This window comes from Zalophus californianus, chromosome 10, assembly GCF_009762305.2.
Source record: "Zalophus californianus isolate mZalCal1 chromosome 10, mZalCal1.pri.v2, whole genome shotgun sequence".
Lineage (NCBI taxonomy): Eukaryota > Metazoa > Chordata > Mammalia > Carnivora > Otariidae > Zalophus > Zalophus californianus.
This window is the reverse complement of record NC_045604.1, coordinates 39833724-39857277: the sequence shown is the minus strand read 5'-3', so window position 1 is coordinate 39857277 and position 23554 is coordinate 39833724. Positions and strand designations below refer to the sequence as shown.

Genomic DNA, 23554 nt, shown 5'->3' with positions numbered 1-23554 from the left:
CCCAGGCAAGCTAGCTGGAGTACATACCCTGGACGACTATTTACTGCCTTGGGTCTACTACGTCAGATGCCAGTCTGAGGAAGAGGAGGATGAAGTTAGGAATAGGGCACAAAGAGGGGGGAAAATACAAAGCAAACAGAAGAGAGCCATCGCATGAACTGAAGGAGGCAGTGTGGCAGGACCTGGGGATAAGTCTAGATGTCTCACCTCAATGTGACTGAGATCTTTAAAAATAAACATTGAAACCCCCAAAACACAGAACCACAATCTAAAAGTAACAACAAAAACAGACAAGTCACTTTCTCTCTCTACTCCCCATTTTCTTCATCTATAAATGGCCGATGGTAACCCCTACCTCATAGGATTGTTGTAAAGATTAAATCATATAATATAGACAGGATGCTAGGCACAGGAAAATAACTGCATGTATTCACATAAAAATAATACAATTGCTTATTCATCTAAAAATTCAATTGATAGTTGTTGAGGATTTTCTAAGCACCAGGCAGTGGAATACAAAACAGACAAAAATCTTTAAAGTGATGGAATTTCTGGGGTAGAAGGTGGGTGGGGGGAGGGGGAGAAAGGCAATAAGTAAATATTAATCGATAATGTGATGTGAGGTAGTGTGAGTGCTACTAATGACATTAGAACAGGGTAGAGGAATAGAGAATGGGATGGTGAAGAGGTACTATTTTGACAGGATGGCTGGGAAAGGTCTATGCAAGGAATGAAGTGAGTGAACAAGCCGGGAAACATCTGGAGGAGTGGGGAGTTCATGGCGGGAGTGGGGGTGGGGGTGCGGGGTGGACAGTGAGTGCAAAGATCCTGAGGTGGGAGCGTACTCGGCATGTTCAAGGAATGGCAGAATGCCAGTATCTTGCTTGGGAGCGGAGTGAGCCAGGGAAGAGTAGTTGGAAATTAGATGAGAGAGGTAGCCAATGGCTAGATCATTTGGGTCTTGATCTGTTGCTAAAAATTCGGGTTCTCTGTCACTATTTGAAAACTTTGTCTTTGCGTACTCTGCTAAATCAGGGGTGCCAACCATGGAGGGAAGCCCAGTGTATGCCCTCTTATGTTAGTAAATTCTCTCTAGCCCCTACAACTTAGTATGTTAGAAGACACCTCTGCCTTCTGGTTGAGCAGAAGACACCTCAAAATTGAGCTTCCTAGGCAATTGCCTTCTGCCTGCTGGCCCCAGGAAGTATCTTTTGATCCACAGTGGTCATTCCAAACCAGTCCTCTAATTGCCCTTGTCCAGGTCCGTGGGAATTACTCAGAAATGTTTGAAGTCCCAGAGCCAGGCACACTCTGAGTCACCCCTTAGTCTAGGGGAGGTGGCCAGGAAGCAGTCAGGTCCTAGGGGAGGGCTTGATTTAGTGCTGTTGGATTCTCTTACATAGCCCTGCCCATAGGCGTACGTAAACCTATCTCACCCCTGCAGGCTGGGGTGCCCATGTTCTTTAGAAAGGCATCCTAAAGACAACCCGATCCTTCCCTCCCCCAGCGAAGGTTGTTCCTTTTTGCTAATCACAGCAGAAGATTCCTTTCCTGTCCCATACCTCTCCGAGGGGTGTGCTGGCTGTAGCTGCCCATGTCAGAAACCAACGCACCGTGTTCTTGTTTTACTTTACAGTCATCTCTGGATTTGCCGTCTGTCCAGGGGGCTGTCCATTTCTCACCTCCCTCAATCTGGTAGTTCAGTTTGCATTATTACTTGCTGACAATGTCATCTGGGTGTTGAAATTACATTTAAAAAATAAGCCCAGAACTAAGGAGATGTGGGCGGTGAGGGGGGATAAACTAATGAATTGCCACCTATGGGGCTTTATTTAGATTTGTCATGTAGGACTCCCAGAAGGAGAAAAGTCAGTGTCCTAGAAGAGGGTAGCCCAGCTTTCTCCCATTGGATACAGTTTTGGAGGTTTTGTGCAGCTAGAAATACTAGCAAATGTAGACAACATCACAAAGAGAGCCCCATCTGGACTGGCCCCTGTATTCTGAACACCATAATTATGAGAAGGTCAAGACAGGCCCCCTAACTCCAAATATTTTTCTTCTGAGGATGGTGGGAAAGGAGTGAAAAATGTACATCATGTAGAGGGGAGTCTATTATAGACTTTTTTTACTCAGAAATGTCCTGGCTGTCTTGACATCCCATAATAGTGTGCCTAACCAATACTTTATCTCCCATGAACAATAATTTTAAGATTGCACTCAGAATTTTTCTATCCCAGTTATTCTTAGCCATCTGGCACCTAGTCCCACTATCATGCCACAAAATGGCAACAGGCAGCTATTTTGGAGAAGATTAAATGGGGATAATTATAGCTGTCATGTACCTGCCCTCATGCAGCTCAGGGAGGGTGTTGATGGCTCCTTGGCCAGCCATGACAAATTCTATAGCTGTCTACCTTCCTAAGAGCTGGGCAAGGTAGGGATATACACAGGATGAAAAAAAATGTTCAGTTCATGGATGGGAGATTCATAACTAACTATTTTTAGAAATTAGGGTATTTCTGACCTTTTGAGATTGCTGTCATGAGCAGAAATGACTCCTCCACACTCCCAGAAAGTGTGACCTCATGCCAGTCAAAAGCAACCTCTTGTGTGCTAGAAGGACCACAGACCCGACTTGCCACTTGCTGTACTTCACGAGGCTAGGAGGTGAGAACATTAACTCTAGGCATCTCAGGAGCCAATGGAACAAACAGTAGCAAGGTATTAATGTTCTTTGAAAGGATCTGCTGTCTGATCTTCTAATGGCACTTCCATTTCCCCTTTTGCTGTATACACTCAGGTGTATACACCTGGGAAAGGAAGGATTTGAAATAATTGGAGACAAAGATTCTGGCTATGTGTCTTCTCATTAGCACAATTTACTATCAGTCAGGTAGAGCTGTCCCCTGGTAAATCACTGTCATGGAAACTTAGAACACACTCTATCCTGATGTTTTTATCACCCCTGCTTTTACCATCCCATCCAATTTCAGCCACCACTTAACCCCAGTCCTGACATACAGTGGTACTTGATAAACTTTGCAGCAACACGATGGATGAAAATGAATATGAACTTCAGAAGGAGAAATGAGGAGGTGTGAATCTTGGTTCTACCATTCACTTAGGCACTTACTGTCTTAGTACATGTCTAAGTACCAGGTACATAATGTGAGGTCTCGATTTATTTCTCTGCGAAGCAACAACAAACAGTAACCTGAATGTATTAGTCTGCCCAGGCCGCCATAACAAAGTACTACAGACTATGGGGCTTAAACAACAGGTAGTGATTTTCTTACAGTTCTGGAGGCTGGAAGTCCATGGTTAGGGTGCTGGCAGAGTTAATTTCTGGGGAGACCTCTCTCCTTGCTCTTTCTTGCTATGTCCTCACATGGCCCTTCTTCTGTGCCTGCATAGAGAGAGAGGAGCTCTGTTGTGTCTCTCTGCAGTTAGAAGGACACTGGTCCTATTGGATTAGGGCCTCACCCTTATGACCTCATTTAACCTTAAATATCTCCATAAGGTCTTACTTACAAATATGGTCATACTGGGGGTTAGGACTTCAACGTATGAATTTTGGAGGAACACAATTCAGTTTATAATACTCAAACACTGTCACAAGGATTCCTTCAGATTATATATACACAGGACCTAGGCTACCTAGAGCATAGCAAGTGCTCAATGGATATTGGTTCCCTTACCTTCTACCCTAGGTCATTTCCCTCCCTAGTGGGTCACTTTCTTCTCTACACATGAGGAGCCAGGTTTGGCCCTTTGCAGAGATGATGTAGATAGTTACAGAGTGAACAGAGGGATTCCTAAGACTTCAGTTTGGTAAAATCTCTCCCTTCCCTTATTGGTGTGGTTTCCCCATTGTGGGCCCCCTCTCTTCCAGCCATTGTCTCCTTTCTGGGAACTGTTCTTCCCACACAAAGGGCTAGGTCCAGCCACAGCAGCCTGGTCCTTCTCCAAGATCCTGGGTTGACAACTCAAGCCACGTTCTTTCTCTTGAGAATTTGGATTTGAGATCCAGTCCCTGCTGAAGGAGAGAACACCAGCCTGCTGAGATAGAATGAGGTTGATGATAATATTGATAGGTAACATACTGAGAGCTCAGTGTGTATCAGGTACTGTTCTAAGAATTTTTCACATATTGACTAATTTAACCATTGCTACAACTCTACGAAGTAGGTATGTTCGTCATTTCTCCTTTTTACATCACTGCCCTTTTTGAGGAAATTCGGGTGAGAGTTATTTGCCCAGGGTCACATAGCTATTAAGCCTGGATATGGGCAAGAGTGGAGGACAGTAGCCCTAGACAGAGGGAGAAAAGCAGAGGACCCTCAGGGTTCCTTGGTCCCGTCCTTCTTGCTCATGGATTCCATGACATGCTTCAGCATCCTGCCAATATATTCCTTTTTTGCTTGAACAATCTGAAGTGGGGTTTTGTTCTTAAACTGAGGGAGCTTATACTAAGACAGTTGACCCTGCCTACTAGATCTGCCGCACTCAACATTAGAGTATGTTTTTAAGATTAAAAACCATATGTAAATGACAATGAAAAATGTTTTCTTCTTTAAATGACTCTATTCTATTATAAAGTTAAAAATTGTTTAAATCACAATGACGAAGCTTTCCTATCCTAGAAGACATTACAGGAGCAGTAAAAGCCTCCTTTTCCAGATAACACAATTTTGAGCAATAAGGCTTGGGTAAGCTCTTCATTAGCAGCACACCGCACAGAGGTTGCAGTGATTTGATGTGTGCATGCATCTGCCAGTGTGTAGGGAGATAAGCTATGTGTTTCCTATCAAGCCTGAAAAGCTGGAAGACAATATTAGGGCTGGGGGATGTGGGGGAAGTCAGCAAGCTGAGCCAGGTGAATATGATCAGGAAGCTTGGCTCTTTAAAACATGATTCAAAGGGTTTGCCACACCAGGTGAAATTAGTGGAGGATAATGAATACATTGAAACTGGTAAGACCCTTAATACTGCCTAGGTTTTATTTCTTTTAAATCTTGCTGAAAGTACCAATTATGCATGTGAATTACTCTTTCTAGAGTGTACTTGATGACTACACACTGCTGTTGTATAGACTTTTTAAAGAGAAACCAACTGGCTGAATCTCGTGCATTTTCATCGCAAAAACTAGGGATCTGCCTCGAGTGAATCTGCCTGACGTCTAGATAGCTGAGATCACTGCCCATGTGGTCAACTGTAGTTACCAGAGATGCTGGCAAAGCGTCTCAGGAGTACATATTCATCTTTCTCCTCCCAGCCTGAAAAAAAATACAACATAAAAATGTTTGACATTCTTTCCAGAAGGAAGTAACAAGGAAATAATTCACTTGTGTCTTAGGTTGACAGGCATGGGAATGGGGGCCCTTTCTTCTTTGGCTCAGGTCAGGGAGTTGTCTGTCCCTTTGGGAAGCAGAGAGCCTTCTGCTGAGAAGTGGGTAAAAGAAAGAGAAATAAAATGGAGAGGAAATGACCACAAGGCTCAGTGGCCAGAGAGGAGGGCGCGGCAGGAATGACCTCATGAGACATTAGGACAGATGATGAACTGGAGACAGTATGTAACACAAAAGGGTGCAGGTACGGAGAGCCTCCAAAAGAGCGTGGAGAGCAAATCCAAATAAACGTTCAGCACTTTCATCTAATCTATACTTCCACAAAAGTCTCTCATTATTTTATCAATATTTGAGAAGAATGTGACTCACTGGCTTAGTCGACCTGGGGAGAGGCTGGGCTGTGGCCCCTTCTCTCCCCCTCAAAGATGCACCAGGAGGGAAGAAGGGCTCGGTCTCCTGTTTCAGAAATGATTTTTCTAAAGCAGGTACCATGAGACAATTTCTAAAGGGAAAATTTGTAATACCATGGTCACCACATGGTACAACTCTAGAGGACGCCATTCACACTCCAGACTATTCTAGCACATGGAGTGGCATCGTGTACTTTAAATCTTGCTGAAAGTACCAATTATGCATGTGAATTACTCTTTCTAGAGTGTGGCTGTACACAACAGCTCTGCAGAATCATGTAGTTTGAAGAAAATCACTAGATAACAAGAAGTTCATATCACAATTTGCTAATTCGTTTTCATTAACAAGGAGCTCTGAATGTATACTACGATTAAAGCCCTCTTAAATTTGGTTCTCCCAAAGTGTTCTCTTTCTTTCCTTCTCTGTTGCTTAATATGTCTTTGTAGGTGTTAATAAGCTAGGCTTATTTTATTACATTTTTGCTGTTAAGTCAGTGGTTCTGAGTTAGAGGGGGCCAGGATAACAGAATTACTTGGGAAATGTTTTCAAAATATACCTGCCCAATACATCAACAAGAGAATGGGTAAGCAAATTGTTATATGTATACACACACACACACACACTGTAATTCCATTTATATGAAGTTTGAGAACGAGCAAAAGCTAACCAGCAGAAGTTAGCTTGGCAAGCTGATACTGACCGAAAAATCACAGGAGGGAAATGTTGTGCTGATAGACATTTTCTGTATCTTGAACTGAGTGGTGGTCATATGGATGTATATGAAAAAAATCATCAAGTGGTGTGTATACTTAGGATTGTGCTTTTGATTGAATGTGAATTATGTTTCAATAAAATACTGTCTAAAAAAATGATAGATACACATATACAGATACCAACCGAAGCCTCCACCCTAGACTCAGAGAATAAGATGAATAAGATATGTGGAGTAGGGGATACAGAGAGCACGTGTATTTTTAAAAAGCTCCCCATTATTCTTTCCCACTATTATTGTAAGCTTCCAAATATTCTATTAGGAATTGGAATTAGAGAAAGGATAAAAACAAATACACAAATAATATATATGATTTTAACATTTGCAGGTCCCTAAATATCACTAAGAGTTTTCCTAAAAGGGCCTGCTCACTTTTGGTGAACTTGTTTTGTTTTGCTTTCAAGTGATTTCAGTGTTTCTGAAGGTATAAAATTAATAAATTAGTATGAGGAATATATTGAAGGTGAGAGGAATCATGAAGGCCCATGAAATTCTGCCTGTATTTATAGTTTGAGTCAGGCTTAGAACAGTTGAAGTATTTTGGGGCCTAATATTGACAAGTTCCTAAAACCACAAAGTTTTAAAGTCAGTCTGCAGTGATGTGTTTGGGACCCAGGCCATCAACCATCCTGTTCCCTCTGACACATACTAAGGAGACTTGAGTGTGATGTAGACTTAGGAAATTTTTTTTGTTTTTTCGAAAGCAGCTTGTGACTAGTTTTTATATATTTATTTAGAGAATGAAAGGCTTTCTTCACTTCGCACCAGACATCCTGGTTAAAAAATGTAACTTGTATTGCTTTTCCGCGATCTATTCTAAAGAAAGAGAAAAGTGGCTGGCCAGACGTACTTTACATGGGCTTTTATTTTTTATTTTTATTTTTTTGTTATATGGGCTTTTAAACTGATAATGTGTGTGTGCATTTTTTTTTAATTTAGAAGTAAAATTATTTAAATTAAAAAGAGGCCACAGACTTAGTGCTAAATCTTGGTGTGTTTGTGTGTTTTGTTTTGGCCACAGATCACTCAGCAGCATTCCCAACATTCATTCTGATTCCAAAGGCAGCGTGAAAACAGTCCTCTCTCCAAGACATCCTGGCTTTATCACTGAGCTTCCTCCATAGGCATGCCATCTGCCTGGAGGAGTATACGTTCATTCAAGTTCAGACCCAGGAAAGACCTCAGAGATGAAGCAATTCAACCAAACTCTGACCTCCATGTCACACTCCACTTAAAAAATAAACTTAGGCCTAGGGGTGAAGTGGCTTGTTCAGGGTCACGTGGCTGGTCAGAGGCAGAACCAGAATTCTATGTCTACAGGCAACCTTTATTCTTCTAACACCCCAACTGTCTCCTTGTGCTGTGCTGGGAGTTCGGTATCACAGAGGGACAATACACAAATACCACATCTTTTCCTCTAAGGCACCAAAGGCCTCTCATCTGTATTCCTTTGAGAGCCTGCAGGTATTTCCTCATTTATAATTTTAATCCTATTTTGGTCAAATTTTGAAGAATTTAAGAGCTTGTGTTTTGGGGCCAGACTAGGATCTATTATCCTATTATTTCACAAGCTGTGGGACCCTTGGTAAGACAGGTGATTTCTTCAGCCCTCACTTTTCTCATCTAGGAAATGGGATAATAATACAGGTGCACATAAAAAGTGCTTTCCATGCTTCCCATAGCACAGTAAAGAATTCGGCATTCTTTTCTTTTTTGGAATCCAGCAAGTCCATACTGAAGCTATCCAGCTATGTCCTTGAAAGTTTGAGAAACTGACGTTTAATTCTCTGCAGCCTTTTCCTTCCATCCCTTTGGGGCCTTCTCGACTTCTTTATTGTTCTGGAGGTTGGCAGATACTTGGAGAAGTCAGAGTCACCACGAACTGTACATGATGGGCACAACAGGTTTTGCTTTTTGGTTCCCAGTTCTCTTCCCCAAGAGGTCCGGATTTTTGTATGAGTTGTGGGACACTGAAGTCATTTGGGACATCTTCTGTGACAATGACTTCAAGGACCTTTTTCAACCTAAGAAAGGTTGAAAGAACTGGGTTGTGAGTCTCGGTTAGGTAAAAGACCCCTAAGACATGTTTTTGGCCAAGCGAAGGACCACGGAGAAATAGAAAATATTAGGAAAACGATTTTACAGCTACAGAAACCAAGGCTTTCAGGGGCTGGGATACTCCTCAGTCATCCCTTCGGTCACGGGCAGGGCAGGTCCTAAACCCAGGTTCCCTCGTCTGGCTGGGTGCCTTTTCCCATCACGCAGCTGCGTCGCCCTAACTCCACCTCTGAAAGTGCTAAGGAAGTTCCCTCCCAGTGCCCACCCAGGCAGGGTGGGGCGAGGCTGCGGCACAGAAAGAACCGGGGAAACGACATCTTCCAGCTCCCAGCCCACAGAAACTGCTTTTGCGAACGCGCGCGCTGGGGGAGTCCGGGGGGGGGGGCGGTTAAGAACCCCAGATCCAGGACGCAGAGACTCCTGGTGTCCCGGAGAGAGAACCCTGGGATTGTCTGCTCGGGGAAGTCACCTTACTTTCTCCTGGGCTGTCTTCCCCTCCGTGCAGTGGCTGCCTGGGGTCGTCCGGCTCCGAGGGGTTCCCCCAAATGAGACGGGCTGTCCTTGCTCACCGCCGGAGCGGGCCAGTCGCGGCCTCTGCCTTGCCCCTGCGGTTTTCGAAGTGGGATTTTTTCCTTCCCGCCCCCCTCCCCGCCCCCGCCGGGAGCGGCGCTAGGTCTTGCCGGCTGTGGTCGCTTTTCCTCCTCCACTCCCACGTCTCTGACTCCAGGGAGTTTCACCCGTCCTCCCTCCTCAGCCCTCACCTTTAAACATTTCCCAAAGCCACCGCACCGAAAGTGCGCGACTTCTCCCGGGCCTGCACAGGGAGCTCCTGCCGCCCGGCATTCCTCGGATTCCAGCGCTGTGACGTCCCTGAGGCCGGCGCGCCTCCAGCCCGGGAGCTCGGGCTCCAAGTTTCGGCGCTCCCCCGCGCAGACTCCCCCCCCCCCCCCCCCCCCCCCCCCCCCCCGCTCCCCGGCCGCCCAGCCGCGCGCGCCTCCCGGGCGCATTCCTCCCCGCCCCCGGCCGCGCGCCCCGCGCTCCCTCCGCCTCCGGCCCCCCGCGCCGCCGCCCGGCCCGGGGGTGGGGGAGCCGCGGCCGCCAGCGCCTGCTCCGTCCCCTCCCATCGCACGGCCCCTTCCTCCCTCCTCTCCCGGCCGCTCGCATTTCCTGCCGCCCGGGCTCTCGCGGCCCCGGAAAGTTCTGCCCAACTTTTTCTCCCCCAGGCGAGCGGGCGCTGCGGGCGCAGTCCCGGGGCAGGTTGCCTCGCGGCTTCTCGCTCCGCTGCCGGCCCTCCCGGCTGAGGTCCTCGGGGAGCCGCAGACACCCAGTGGCCGCGGGCGGCCCCTCCCCTCCCAGCTCACCCATCCTCCCGGGCCTCCTGGCCCCGGCCCCCCTCCGGCGGGACAACCCCGTGCTGAGGTGGTTCTCCTTTTCTCCTTGTCGGTGCGCCGGGATCGCAGCGGAAACCTCCCTCCCCTTTCGCCTCCTCCGGCTCCTTCCCTCCGCCCCTCCTCCGCCAGCCACTGGAATCAATTCCTTAGGGAATTGGGGCTCTGCCGCCGCCGCCGCGGAGGACAGCCTTTCGCGCGGGACTCCAGGGCACCGACGGGGCCATGTAAGCAGGTAAGCGCCGTCTGCGGCAGGGGAGTCGGGCCGGAGGTGGGGGGCCGCCTCGGCGCTCCGGGCGTCCGGCCGAGGACTGGGGCAACGCTGGCAGCGCCAGCTTGTGATCGGCGGCCCGGGACGCTGGCAGAGCGGCGGGGGCGCGAGGTGGCCGGGCCGCGGGCGTTCTCGGCCCGGGTGGGAGCTGCTCGACGTGAGGCGCACGTCCTGTCTGGTTGGTTAAGGTGGAAGGTGAGCGCTGTCCGGAGAGTTTGCGGGGAAACCCACCTCCGCGCCCCCTCCTCCCGGTTCCCCCCTGTTCTTGGGGAACCGGGCGAGGGCCTGGAAAGGGCAGCTGGAGATACCCAAGCGGTGAGGGCAGAGGAGGAGAGGAGAACAGACGTTGCTGCTGTTCCAGCGGGAGAGGAACGCTGCTCCCCGACACCCCTCTTCCCACCGCCTCCCCGGGGCGGGGGGGCAGGATCTTGGGAAGAAGAGAAGTTCTTATGCCCTCCCACTAGGCCCCAGCCATGCCACCGGACTTAAGGCCTTCTTGGCCCTACTTGGGTGGTCGGGCTGGCTCATAGGGAAAACCTGTGACCACATAATTTCAGAGCGGATCTCCACCTCAGACTTTCAAAGTTCTGAGTATTAACGAGTTCTGAGGGTGTTGTTAATACGCCCCTCCTTTCTCGCTGGCATGACCCCTAAATCTGGGTTTTGAATACTTGTTAAGTGGGTTTTACACCTTTTTGAGGGAGTAGTGAGGTAGCGGCGCCCCTACCTAGCATTCCCTTCCACTTCCTTCAGTTCCTGTCACCCCCAACCCCAACCCCAACCCCACCTACAATTCAAGGAGATCGTGGGGTTTGCGCTTCAGTCTGTCCAGGAACTGGCTGTTGCAGGCTCTTTGTGAAGGTGAGGAATCTCTAGACTGCAGGCTGAATATACGGTTACAGGGTTCCACCAAAGTGTTAATTTCTTAAACTGGATTGGTTCACCCATTCATTCAACAAACCTGGTATTGAGCTTCTACTCTGTGCTAGGAAAACAGGATACAAAGACACTTAAACAAGCTCTAACTGCAGCCTCCTGGAGGAAACCCACAGGCTGATCATGAATTACAACATAGTGAGGGAGAAGTGCTGTGAGAGGCAGGGAAGGCTTGGTTCTGGAGATGAGGGGTAAGGTGTGCCCTGAGTTTATAGGGCTAAGGGAGTGCTTACCTGCAGGAGTGATTAGGAGAGTGCATTCCAGGTAGAAGAAACAGCTTGTGCAAAATGAGAGTCATCCAAAAAAAACCTCAAAAATCTAGCTATTTGGGGTACGATAGATCGATGATAGATAGATAACAGAAATTAAACTAGAAGCATATTACCCACTTATGGGAGCCAGGTGTTTCCAGAGGAGCATAGGTCTCTCTTTTTGGACACACCTCCATGCCTGATGCTGTTTCTACAAGCAGCAGTTGTGTGACCATCTAAATTTTAATTGGCACTAATTGGCCCATGCCTGTTTTCATTAGAATGCACTTGATTCCCTTTAAAAGAGGCACTTGACAGCAGTTGGCCATAATACTGCAGCATTCCAGAACCTCGCATTAAAGTTGCTTATCTTTTGGTGACGGGGTTAAAAGCTTGTGCCGTGGAAATGATAGCCTTAGTGAGTGGGAGCTGCGCAGCGTGATGCTCTTTCGCCTAATCCACATGGGTGGCCATGATGTGCAGAACGAGTCCATGGACGGGTCAGTGTGTTTGTTACTGTTTTCTCTACGTTTAAAGGTCGTTATTGCTTTTGTAAGGTTGTGAGGATTACTTTTCGTCCCTCTGAAACTTGATAAAAACAGAATCTCTTGTTGTAGCCTGATGGTCCAGGATTCAGCAGATCCCGCCTAGAAAGGTTCCTTATGAGGCAGAAGCTTTCTGTACGTGGGTTGCCTTTCAAGGTTGCCTCTTCGCTGGGCTGAAGTGGGGTTGTAGTAGTATTCACAGTGGCTGAGTCCTGGCTGAGGTGGCAGAGGTCCAGCCTCCGTGAGCCTCAGGCCAGTACATTGGAGCAGAAAGAGTACAATGTGGGGTGTTTATCTAAGCCCCTATACAAACACCTTCTCTTATCTCAAGAACAGCCCCTTGACAGGAGTTTTATTGGAGGTATAGGCCCTGCATGGCTGAAGGGAAGCTCTCGTTCTTGCTAATCCCCCTGCTTACCCAGCTTCCATCATTGGCTTAAACACAGTTATTATTCACACTTTAGTTATTCAGGTTTGTGCATACTGTGTGGGCCGGACAGCTGTCATGGGAAGAGAACAGTCAGATTCTTTTAATATGGAAGAACCTAAAGAATCCAGAGAAAAAGAATTTTTAGGAGAATTTGTGTTTGGCCTGAATGGATAGACCGGGATCAAAAACTAGGAGGATTTTTTTTCCCCCTAATGTCCTCCCTCCTTATTAAGGGTTTCTGTTTTTTTTTGCTCCAGGGAAGCAAACATAAACCCTTTGATTGCACGGTGTGGCCCACCTGAGTTCCATATGCTTGTTCTTTTTCACCTGCTGTGTTGCATTTGAACTTCTTTGTCACCGAGGGCCTTGTAGAATTCGAACTCATTCTAAGCCTCAGCGCTGTGCTGTGCACTTTGTTAGAGATAAGGCCAGGGGAAGAGATAAGATGAAATACGTAATTAGCCAGTTAAATCGTTACTGCTTGGGCCGAATCAAAAAGAACGAGGGAAAACAAGTTTTGGTAAAGAAGAGATGAAAACGAATGTTTGAAATAAGACTTTGTGATCTCCCCTTACTGATTGAATTTACCCTGCCCTGTCTGAGCCCCATGGAGTGCTTCTGGAGCAGGCCAAGCGGGATGTAGCAAGTTCTGCAACTTTCCGGTCTAGCATTGTGCTGGAGCAGGGGATCCAGCTTTGGGAAAAGTTTGAAATGTAGCTAGGTTTGAATTCCAGCTCCACCACTTTTTCGCTGGGTAATGTTGGACAAACTTTGCAGTCCTTTGGAGTCTCAATTCTCTCATCTACAAAGTGGGGCCCAGGAGCATCTAACTTTGCCAGCATATCTGCGGAGAATTCAGTGGAATGCTGTATGTTACCCTCCCGACACAGTGCCTCGCACAGAGTAGGTGTTGGGTCAAGAATGGCTATTTATATGTTTGAGGAGCTATATGTGGTCATGAATGTGCTCTTTGTGTGGGTCATTTTTTTTCCAGCAGCCTAAATTCACATGCATTGCCAACATACACATAAAGCTTTGTCTTTGACCTTTTTTTTTTTTTTTTTTTTTGGTCTGTTGGCTCAAAGAAAACTTGTTGGCTGGCAGTTTTCATGTGGCCCCTCTATAGGAGGAGATTGAGAATTGCATGCTCAGACAGTAGGGAAGCTTGGGGAGGAAAAGCCACTTAGAAAGGGCAGAGAAAAGGATCCTTTGCCCTGTGTGCCACTTACTATATAACAAGGGTCTGGCGCTAATATAAAGATCCTTGTATTTCTAATGTTGGGATCCAGTTAATTAAAGAATGTTAAGAATAAATCTGCCTGCTTTTAGCAAGAATGCAGAAGGTAGCCAGTCTTCACAAAGGAGTGTCTTTGCAGCCTTGATTTCTTTCCTTCTTTGAAGCCCAAATACACTTCTAGTGTAATGTCAGCCTCTGGTCTCTTGAACTTTAATGTTGCCTTTCGTCTGAGAAGCCTAAAGTATTTGACAAACATTAACTCATTGATCTTCATATCACCCTCCCAACAGGAGGGATTGTTAGAAGAAAGGGACAGCTTGGAAAAAACGTCATTAGAGCAGGTTCATAGTATGTAAGATGTGTTCTTGAAGCAGAACGGGTTCTTACAGCCAAGAATCCCCAATGTGGACTGCATGCAGGCCGGGAGGTCATGAGAGTGAGTACCCCTTGGAGAGGTCAGGGGGAGAAAGCCTAGGAAAAACGCAGATCTGGTTGCGATTTTTGCACTGCGAGGGTGAGGAAGTCCCTGTTCCCCAGACCAGCCATGCCTTTGCCATATATTATATGCACACTGATTATGAAAATAATCTCTGAATTATTTATAATTGTGAATGGGAGGATATGAGGCAATGCTTGTGGATGAGGACTTGAAGTAGCTGGGGATAAAAGGTAATAGTGGCTCCTTGTGGGCGGGGGGTGGTTATGCGTCTAAGTTGCACTATAAATGGCAATTAACATTGTTTTAATTTCCTTTCTCTTTTGCTTGTTGGTTCTGTATTTCTTGGCTTGGTTTTGTTTTGCTCTCCCATCAAGCTTTTGTTTGACTTGTCTCGTGGTCCTTGCTCCGGGAAAAAACATATTGTGACCATTCTTAGATCAATTTCGTGTATAAAGTTTGATACGTAGGTGATTTAGCTTAGTTCCTTAGGGGACTAAATAAGGCCCAGCTCAAGGGTTTTGTCCTGAGCCTGGTCAGTTAGCTTGACCCAGAGGCCTATCGCATATCCAGAGGTCCCGTAACCCTAGGCAGCCATCCCCACAAATGCTTGATGTTGGGAGGTTGATGAGAAAATGAGAAAGAGATTGGCCGGTGGTGTGATGTGCTCTGACGAGCAGAACATCTTCTTTGCATTTGTGATGTTTGATATTTTAGTACTGAACCATATATGCTAAATTAGGAAGCTCTACTGCGTGGGCCACTGACTCGATCTAATTTGCCTTACAGATTTTTAGCTTACAGGGAAGACTCCCTCTGTTTTGAAAATTAGCAAAAGTTCCCAATGCTTTATTCTTTACCTACCCTCTACTTAGACTTAATGTCCTCAGGTCTTTGGAAGTCCATTTCCTGGGAATTCTTTTTTTCATACTCCTTTGTATTCAGGTAATGGGGGGCAGTAGCTAGGGCAGTGGATCTGAAACTTTAGTGGGTATCAGAATCACCCAGAGGGCTGTTAAAACACAGAGTACTATTCTCCACGCCCACTCCGGCTTCTGAGTCTGTAGGCTTGGGGTGGGGTTTGGGAATTTGTGTTTCTAAGGAGCTCCCAGGTGATTCTAATAATCCTGGTCCTTGACCAACTACATTTTGAGAATCACAGAGCTAAGGAGTCCATCCACCTCTGTCCTCAGGCTCTTATGGTAGTCACTTAAGGTTTTTACTACACTGGCTTGAATGATCCTGTTCCTGGTTAGTTTTAGAGCTCAGGAGAGGCCGGGAGTCACTCACTCAGCCCTCGTCAGGCCCATGAGAGCATGAACGACATGTTTCCATTTCAGTGGATCTGCTTGGTTATCATCGCCATTCCAGACCCCTCCGCTTGGTTCCAAACAGTTGGGTTTATCTGGTATTTCTGTCTGTTTGGGTCTCCAAATTCCACCTGTCTCAAACTGAGCTCCCTAATTTCTTGCCACAAAATGTGCTGTTTCTATATTTCCTGTCTGAGTCAGTGACCCTGCCATCTGTTGAGTTAGCTGCTGAAACCAGGCACTTGGGGTTCTTTTCAACAAGTCATTCTCAGCACCCCTTAGCTTCTACCTGCAAACGTCAATCAGGAAGCCTACCAGTCTTTAGACCCTCTAACATATCTTTAGTTTGCTCTGTACCCTCCATCCTCACTGCCTCTTGGGAATTGTTCAAGAGCTTCAGAGGCTGCCTATCCTATATTCATCTACTCTTTCCTCTCTCTGAGGTTTATTTATTTATTTATTTTTTACAGTCTTTAATAATATTTAAATTCTTTTGATTCTTATTACCTGCACGATAAAGCTTCTTTAACCCCTGACTCCCTTCCCATTATCTACTGCTCTTTCTGTCCATGTTAGTGCCCTAACACTTGGTGGTGGTGAATTCTCCTGTCTTTGTTACACTCCCACCCGGACCAACCTGTCCCCTTTGCTGCCTGCTTAGCCCCTGCACATTCAACTAAAGCTTCACCTTCCCTGACATTCCTTTCTTTATAGTCCCAAAGCACTTTGCACTTATATGTTGGTGAGCTGTGTCTCATCTTATATATGCTTATCTCCTTATCTCTTCTACTAAGTTAATAAGCCTTTCCACCAGTAATCACATTGACTTGGTTCAGAATTAGAATTTTCCACCCTATACGGATGTTGGATAGCAGTAGCCATGGCTTATATGTATCATTGCTGACTCTATCCCCGGGTTCGTAGTGCTTGAAGTGCTTTCATTAAATTTTTTTAATGACCGTATGAAGTGGGTACAATTACTATTTCTATTTTTCAAAGAATGGAATGGAGTTTTTATTATTTAGTCTCTAATAGGTTCAGTGCTCTGGGAAAATTACATCATGTTAATGACTGTATGTGATTTTTGAAAATTAAACAGGTATCGGTGTGCTATTTATTATACACATGTAATTTGTTCACTTGAGATGGATCACATCCCTAAGTTGTTTTCTGAAGTTACTGACACTTTGGTTCTTAATATTATTTTGCTTTACTTGGGAACTTTTAAAAAATGTGATAATTTTTTCCCCTCATTTTTCAAACCTAGGGAACCTTGCAGATCAAGGGAGTATACATATCAGAAGGATTAAGTAGCAGGAACATTTGGAGGACAAGGCATAAGACAAAATTGTTTTTGCAGGTTTAGATACATTGATTAGAATATGCTTAACTTCCTTTATGCGTTTTGTACCTTATATTAAAGAGGAAGAGGCAGAATTACTCATTATTCAACCTCTGGGTTACTTTTTTATTTTTTTTTTAAGATTTTTATTTATTTATTTGAGCGAGAGAGCACAAGCAGGGGGAGCAGCAGAGGGAGAGGAGAAGCAGACTTCCCGCTGAGCAGGGAACCCGATGTGGGGCTCGATCCCAGGACCCTGAGATCATGACCTGAGCCGAAGACAGCCGCTTAATGGACTCAGTCACCCAGGCTCCCCTGGGTTACTAGTTTTTAAAGTGAGAGGGAGACCCTCCATGACGCTGTGTCCCGGCAGATTCGCCAGCCTGCCCTTAACCAAGACAGCCTGTTCTGCATATAGGACTATAATCAGCAATGATATCATTGATGTTATCCCCCAAATCACAAGTTTGGCTGTTGCCATTATTTTAGTTCCCAAGTAAAGGGGATTAAGGCAGATTTCATGGTCATGAAAGTGAATTTATTATGAATTACGTGTACACACCATACACACTTCATCTTGATATTTAAGGTTCTCCGCAAATAATCCCCCATGTGGCCCTCTGATTTCTTCAGATTTATGTCCCCCAGGGTTTTGCCCAAGCTGCAGCTGTTTCCTGAACAGGCCCAATAATTTTTTCCACCTCTAGTTACGCTGTTCCCCTGCCCAGGAATCCTCCCACTCAGGGTTGCTTGTCAAAACTGTCCCTTGAGACCACCTTACTTCCCACCTCTCTGGGCAGCCTTCCCCATTGTCACTCCCTGGTCAGGTCCTCCTGCCCCTGTGCTCCTGGCCCTTACCAGGTTGGGCTTTGTGCCCTGGCCCATCCGCCTCATCACCCTCATCGGTGTCGGCCCGGGCCTGTCACTTCTGTCCACATCCTGCCTCGGGCTTCACTGGGCACGGTTCATTCAGGCCTACCTCCTCCTTGCCCCACGAACGCCCTCCAAGGCGGAGGCTGCCCCTTCTCTCTTCATTATGACAGTCCTTCAGTGACGACAGCTCTCTCCACACCTTTTGTCAGCTCTCCCACTGCTTCCAGTGTGGAGGCCAGTCTACCCCCACACCACAGAGTTTTGTTTTAAACACGTCTGATATTTTCTCTCTCCTGCTCGGAATCTGTCTTGCCACCTTATGTTGTTTGGAGATGCCTGTGTCTGTAGTAAAAGCATCAGCAAATGACAGAAGGATAAACACCCAAATACAGGGGGTATGTGGGGGAAAGGGGTGGGTGAGGGCTGAGATGTGGGTGTGGTTTTATTGCTTCCCCCCGCCCAAAGCTGGGTGGTGGGAACGTATGTGTTTACTATATTCTCCTGTAGTCTAAAATACCTAATTTAGGGGCGCCTGGGTGGCTCAGTGGGTTAAGCGTCTGCCTTCGGCTCAGGTCATGATCCCAGGGTCCTGGGATGGAGCCCCATGTTGGGCTCCCTGCTCGGCAGGGAATCTGCTTCTTCCTCTCCCTCTGCCCCCTCTCCAGCTTGTGCTCTCTCTCTCCGAATAAATAAATAAAATCTTTAAAAAATTAAATAAAATATATATATAAAATATGTATTATATATATAAAATATATATATAAAAATATGTAAATATATAAAAAACACACAAAATGGCCCACGCTGAAATGCAGACTCCGTAGCAGAGCATTCGAGACTCGCAGGCTCTTGTTCCCCCCACCCTGACTGGCACCCCTGCCTCTCTTAGCTCCCTGTCACCCTTCCGCAAAACTTTCTCACAGCTGAAATCATGGGCGTCCACTCCTGCTGTTACTGTTACTCTTCCCTTAAATTCTTTTTCACACCTGGTCACATAATCTTCTCCGCCTCTGTTTTTTAACGTCTAGTCTGATTTTTATGTCTTTGTAGATGTTTTGTTTGACTTGTCCCTGTGATCCTTAGGAGAGTTCATTTTCACTTGATCTGCCTTCCTGTCTTACCTCACCCATTCTTTAGGAATATGCCTCGCGTTGTGTCCCATTTACTTGTTCCTCTACCTCCCCAAAGTGGTGCGCTCTTCCTGCGTGTGTTTTGTGATTTGTTTATCTTTGGGGTCGGGGCACCTGCTGCAGAGTAACAGATTGTGGGAATTGTTGCATACGAGAGGTAAGGTTAATGTTTTTAATTGAAGTCATGTTTTCTTATTTTATTTAAAAAATTTTTTTATTAAGGTTTTATTTATTTGTCAGAGAGAGACGCAGCGAGAGAGGGAACACAAGCAGGGGGAGTGGGGGAGGGAGAAGCGGGCTTCCCGCTGAGCAGGGAGCCCGATGGGGGGCTCGATCCCGGGACCCTGGGATCATGACCTGAGCCGAAGGCAGACGCTAACGACTGAGCCACCCAGGCGCCCCATGTTTTCCTATTTTAAAGTATTTCTACCCCCCGCAAAAAAAAAACAACCTTCAAAGCAAATTGAAGGGACTATCTCTTGGACTCAATATCTGACACGTAGGCTGTAAATGAAATGGATTTACACATGGATTTCCTAAATCAAACCCAGTTGTTTTAACAAGAAATAATTTCTTCCACTTTTCCCATTTGCCTGCTGGTGGTGGGTGATGGTTTGCTGCTTTCAGGTTGTTTCCGGTTTTTTAGCCCCTGGCCCCTCCCCCATCACCGTGGAGCATGGTGGTGGTTTCTGCAGTGGCCTTGCAGGGGGTGTGTTGAGGCTGGGTTTGGAAGGCGATCTGGGCTGTGAAGTGGTACCACTTATTGTAAGGGTGACTTCTGCCATCAACACTTAACTTGCTCCGGGATGGAGAAGTGACACCTCCATTTAGAGAAGAGGCAGCTGAGTTTATTTTCAGACGTGTCCCGCTGCAGAGCTATAATAACCGTAATGAAGGAGGATTATGCTGAATTAGGTTTATGAAGGGTGTACTAGTCTGTTACCAGGGTCAGTGGTGACAGCTCAAGCCAGCAATTAGGTTTCATTAAGGATTCCGACAGGCAATTAGCATTCACTTCTGCCCATGGAATCCTATGATCTATTAAACATATTCTTTTTCCTTATACATTTTGTAAAATGTGCTTTAGATGATAAAGGTAACGCATTTTTTTAGACATGCACAGGTCTGCAAATTATCATTTGAAAAATGGGGCTGACTTTTAGGCCCCCCTTGTTTAAATCTGTGAGTGACCCTAACATTCTGGGTAGATTGTCCTGTTTTAGAATCTATACATTTTTAAATTTATAGATTCTTTTATTCAAAGGCAAGAAATTTGTTATGGACTATGATATAATGATGTGATTTCGGAGGGAAAAATGTGACTGATATGACACGAATTAACACTCGAAAATAATGAGATGACACCTACGGATCTTAATGACATTCTTTAGAAAATTATTGTTTTGCTTAAGAGGCATCTAAAAATAAAGGCTGGAAAGGATGAATTGTGCTCTGCTTCTACGGAGCAGCTGTTTGGTTGTTTTGAAAATGAGGCCTATTTTCCAAGGGCTAGGTTAGGTACAAGTGTGTATTTCATGTCCCTTCATCCTGATGAAAGCATTTAGGCATTTTAGCCTAGCTGCGAGTATGAAGTGATGTTTACACTAAGTTATTCAAAGGAATTTCTCCCCTCCCCCCTTCTTCCTCCTCCAGTCCTTTCTCCTCCCTTCTTTCTCCCTCCCTGTATAATAAATTGTCTTCATTTGGAGGCTTCTGATGGGTTAATTGCTATATATGTATTCAAGATTGATATTTATCAGGGATGATAAAAGGGAGAAATGGACAACGCACAGCACATCAGGCCAGAAACTCAGTGCAAGATCTGTAAAGAATGTCTGTTTCCCTGGGATAATTAGACTCTCTCCCTATCATGTGATTCTCAATTCATATTACTATTTTTCTCATTTGTAGACTGGTAAAATGATAATAATGGCTGAGCATAGCAGTTTGAAATCTGTGTACGTGAGTGTATTAAAGACCCCAAGAAGTCTTGCAGTAAACAAAATGTGTCAAAGCTGAATTCATTTTAGTAAGACCTGTTATTTTTATTTGATTTTATGGGACATATGTAATCTCAAGGGACACTGATATTATATAGAATACTTTCTAGAGAAAGTTTGGTTTACAAGGTCCCTGGAATAGAGACGTCATGTTTGTTGTCCTTAAGAAACTCAACATAAATTAGAGAGTATAGTGACTTGGATTATTAAGATGGGTAAATATTAAAAATCTTCATTTGCAGACCAAACTCACTTTGTTGTTGTTGTTGTTGTTTTGTTTTTAATTGGATTTTTCTTGGAAGGGCAGGAGCACATAAGAGCAAGTTTAAGGGGCGCCTGGGTGGTTCAGTTGGTTAAGCGGCTGTCTTTGGCTCAGGTCATTGTCCTGCGGGCCTGGGATCCACCTGCGTTGGGCTCCCTTCCCAGGGAGTCTGCTTCTCCCTCTGCCCCCTCCCCCGCTTGTGCTCTCTCTCTCTCTCTCACTCGCGCGCTCTCTCAAATAAATAAAGAAAATCTTAATAAAATACTCAAAGAATAGGAAGAGCAAGTTTAAAACAGAGTATCAGGAACCTTCACAAAACTGAATTTCCGGGAAAGTTTTAGGGACAGTAAACATTTCATCTAATTTTACGTATTTATACAGTGAAGAGTAATAATTCAGATTACATTTGTGGCATGACGGGAACCTCATCCTTCAAAGATAGATTTAGGCACATTCAGTAGTCCCATCTCATTGAGGCCAGAAGCTGTGGTTAATATGGGCACTCCTAAAAAACCTTGGTTCTCCAAATTCTGGCGATCAGCCGCCCTCCCCTCCTCCCCCTTGCTTATGCTACTGCCAAGAAGAGAGGCAGACTGACGAGGTAGCAAACCGTTGAGGACTTTAGAAATGTCACTGCATTCATTTTATTAATAGCTGCCACTGTTTAAGTTGTTTTGTATAACTGGGCATTTTTAACGCAGGCATTTTGACTATAATATGAACAGTTTTCCCTCTACTGTGGCCCCTTTATTACCTCAAGCTAATTTGCTCCATATCCCCTTCATCAATGTTTCCTACCCCCATTTCTGACCTTTGACAAAGCAGAGCTTTATGTATGGAAACTACTTTCCCTCTACAACCTTTAAACTCATAACGATCTTATGAAAGAGAGATTATTTTTATCCATAGCTTATCCCCGGGAAATAAGAGAGTTAAAGAGATTATTGGTGAAAGTCTTGTTGCAGCTAGTCAGTGGGGGAAGTGGGATTTGAACCCATTCTCTCTGACCCCGTGGCTCAAGTGCTTAATGCAACAGGAGGCCCAGAGGTCTATGCAGGTCCGCAACATCTGCGCTTCCTCCCTTCCTCCTCCTCTCTTTCCTTTTGTCCATCCATTGGTTTCTTTAATAAATGGCTTTTGATGTTTTTGAAGAGGGGGGATGTCTTTCTGTGGTCATAATCTTCAAAGTAACAAGCAACTAATAATGTAGCTGCTGGCCACGTATGACCGTTTGGCATTTGAAATGTGCCCCATTTGAGTTCAGACGTGCTGTAGGTATCAAACACGTATCAGACTTAGCAGACTTCGTACAAAAAAAAGAAAAAAGAATGTAAAAAGAATGGAATATTTTTAAATTGATTACATGTTGAAATAATATTTTGGACATATTGAGTTGAATAAAGTCCATTATTAAAATTAACTTCTTCTGTTTTGCTTTTTAATGTGACCACTAGAAAATTAAAAATTACCTATGTGGCTTGCATTTGTGGTCCACATTATATTTCCTTTGGGGCAGCACTATTACAGATGGTTATCAGACTATTCCTGGGAGCCCTGGTTCGGAGGGATGCCTCAGAGCGTTGGGGACCGGTGGATAGAGACAAGAATTTTTTTTTTTTTTTTAAAGATTTTATTTATTTATTTGAGAGAGAGAGAATGAGAGATAGAGAGCACGAGAGGGAAGAGGGTCAGAGGGAGAAGCAGACTCCCCGCTGAGCAGGGAGCCCGATGCAGGACTCGATCCCGGGACTCCAGGATCATGACCTGAGCCGAAGGCAGTCGCTTAACCAACTGAGCCACCCAGGCGCCCCAAGATAGAGACAAGAATTAACAATAGTTATTGGTGATGGTAAGAAGCAAGGTTGATGACACCTTAGATGACCGCCAGACAGAGACCAATATTAGCTGGCATTTATTTACTACTTAGGGTGTGCAAGTACTTTGTCAAGCACTTTAGTGGATTATGGTTTTGATCCTTACAACAACTCTGAAGTAAGTAATCGCACAGACTTATTTTGTTAGATGAGCAAACCAGGGCTTAGACAGGCTACGGCACAAGATCCTACAACTAGTAAATACTAGTTTACTGTGTAACACCATTGGCATGCAAATACTAGTAAATGACGGAGCTGAGTGTCAAATCTGGGCGTGAATCCAGAGCATGTACTTGTAACCACTCTGCATCACTGCCTCCCAAAGGCAAAAAAGAAAACATTACCTGGAATGGATCCATAGCAGTGCTTTATTGTCTATGGGGTGGGAGTTGGGGCACACATTCTCCTGCACTGGCAGATGTCATCTCTCTTAGGGAATATAGTACAACAATTGATGTTCCTGAGAATGGCCTCAAGTTAGCAAGAAATGGTGAAATTATGCCTGATAGAATATACTTCATTTACTAGTCCAAGGTTGCCTTAGTTAGGAAATATTGACCAAAAATTGATTTTAGAAACTTTAAGGGCGCCTGGGTGGCTCAGTCAGTTAAGCGTCCGACTCTTGATTTCTGGTCAGGTTATGATCTCAGGGTCCTGAGATCAAGCCCCGCGTCAGGCTC

General features: G+C 45.3%; 2 protein-coding genes across 3 annotated transcripts in view; one reads left to right on the top strand and one right to left on the bottom strand.

The window, feature by feature from the left end:
* The window catches only part of CENPF (centromere protein F), a 96189-nt gene extending 92117 nt beyond the window's left edge, over nucleotides 1-4072 (bottom strand). The window contains exon 1 of the mRNA XM_027612785.2: nucleotides 3297-4072. The gene's annotated coding sequence lies outside the window, so the exon portion shown is untranslated. The remainder of the gene's footprint in view (nucleotides 1-3296) is intronic.
* Nucleotides 4073-9723: 5651 nt separating this feature from the next.
* PTPN14 (protein tyrosine phosphatase non-receptor type 14) overlaps nucleotides 9724-23554 on the top strand; it is a 175823-nt gene continuing 161992 nt past the window's right edge. Inside the window, exon 1 of one of the 2 annotated variants that reach the window (XM_027610470.2) lies at nucleotides 9724-10212. The gene's annotated coding sequence lies outside the window, so the exon portion shown is untranslated. The remainder of the gene's footprint in view (nucleotides 10213-23554) is intronic. The other variant, XM_027610468.2, reaches the window with a different exon arrangement.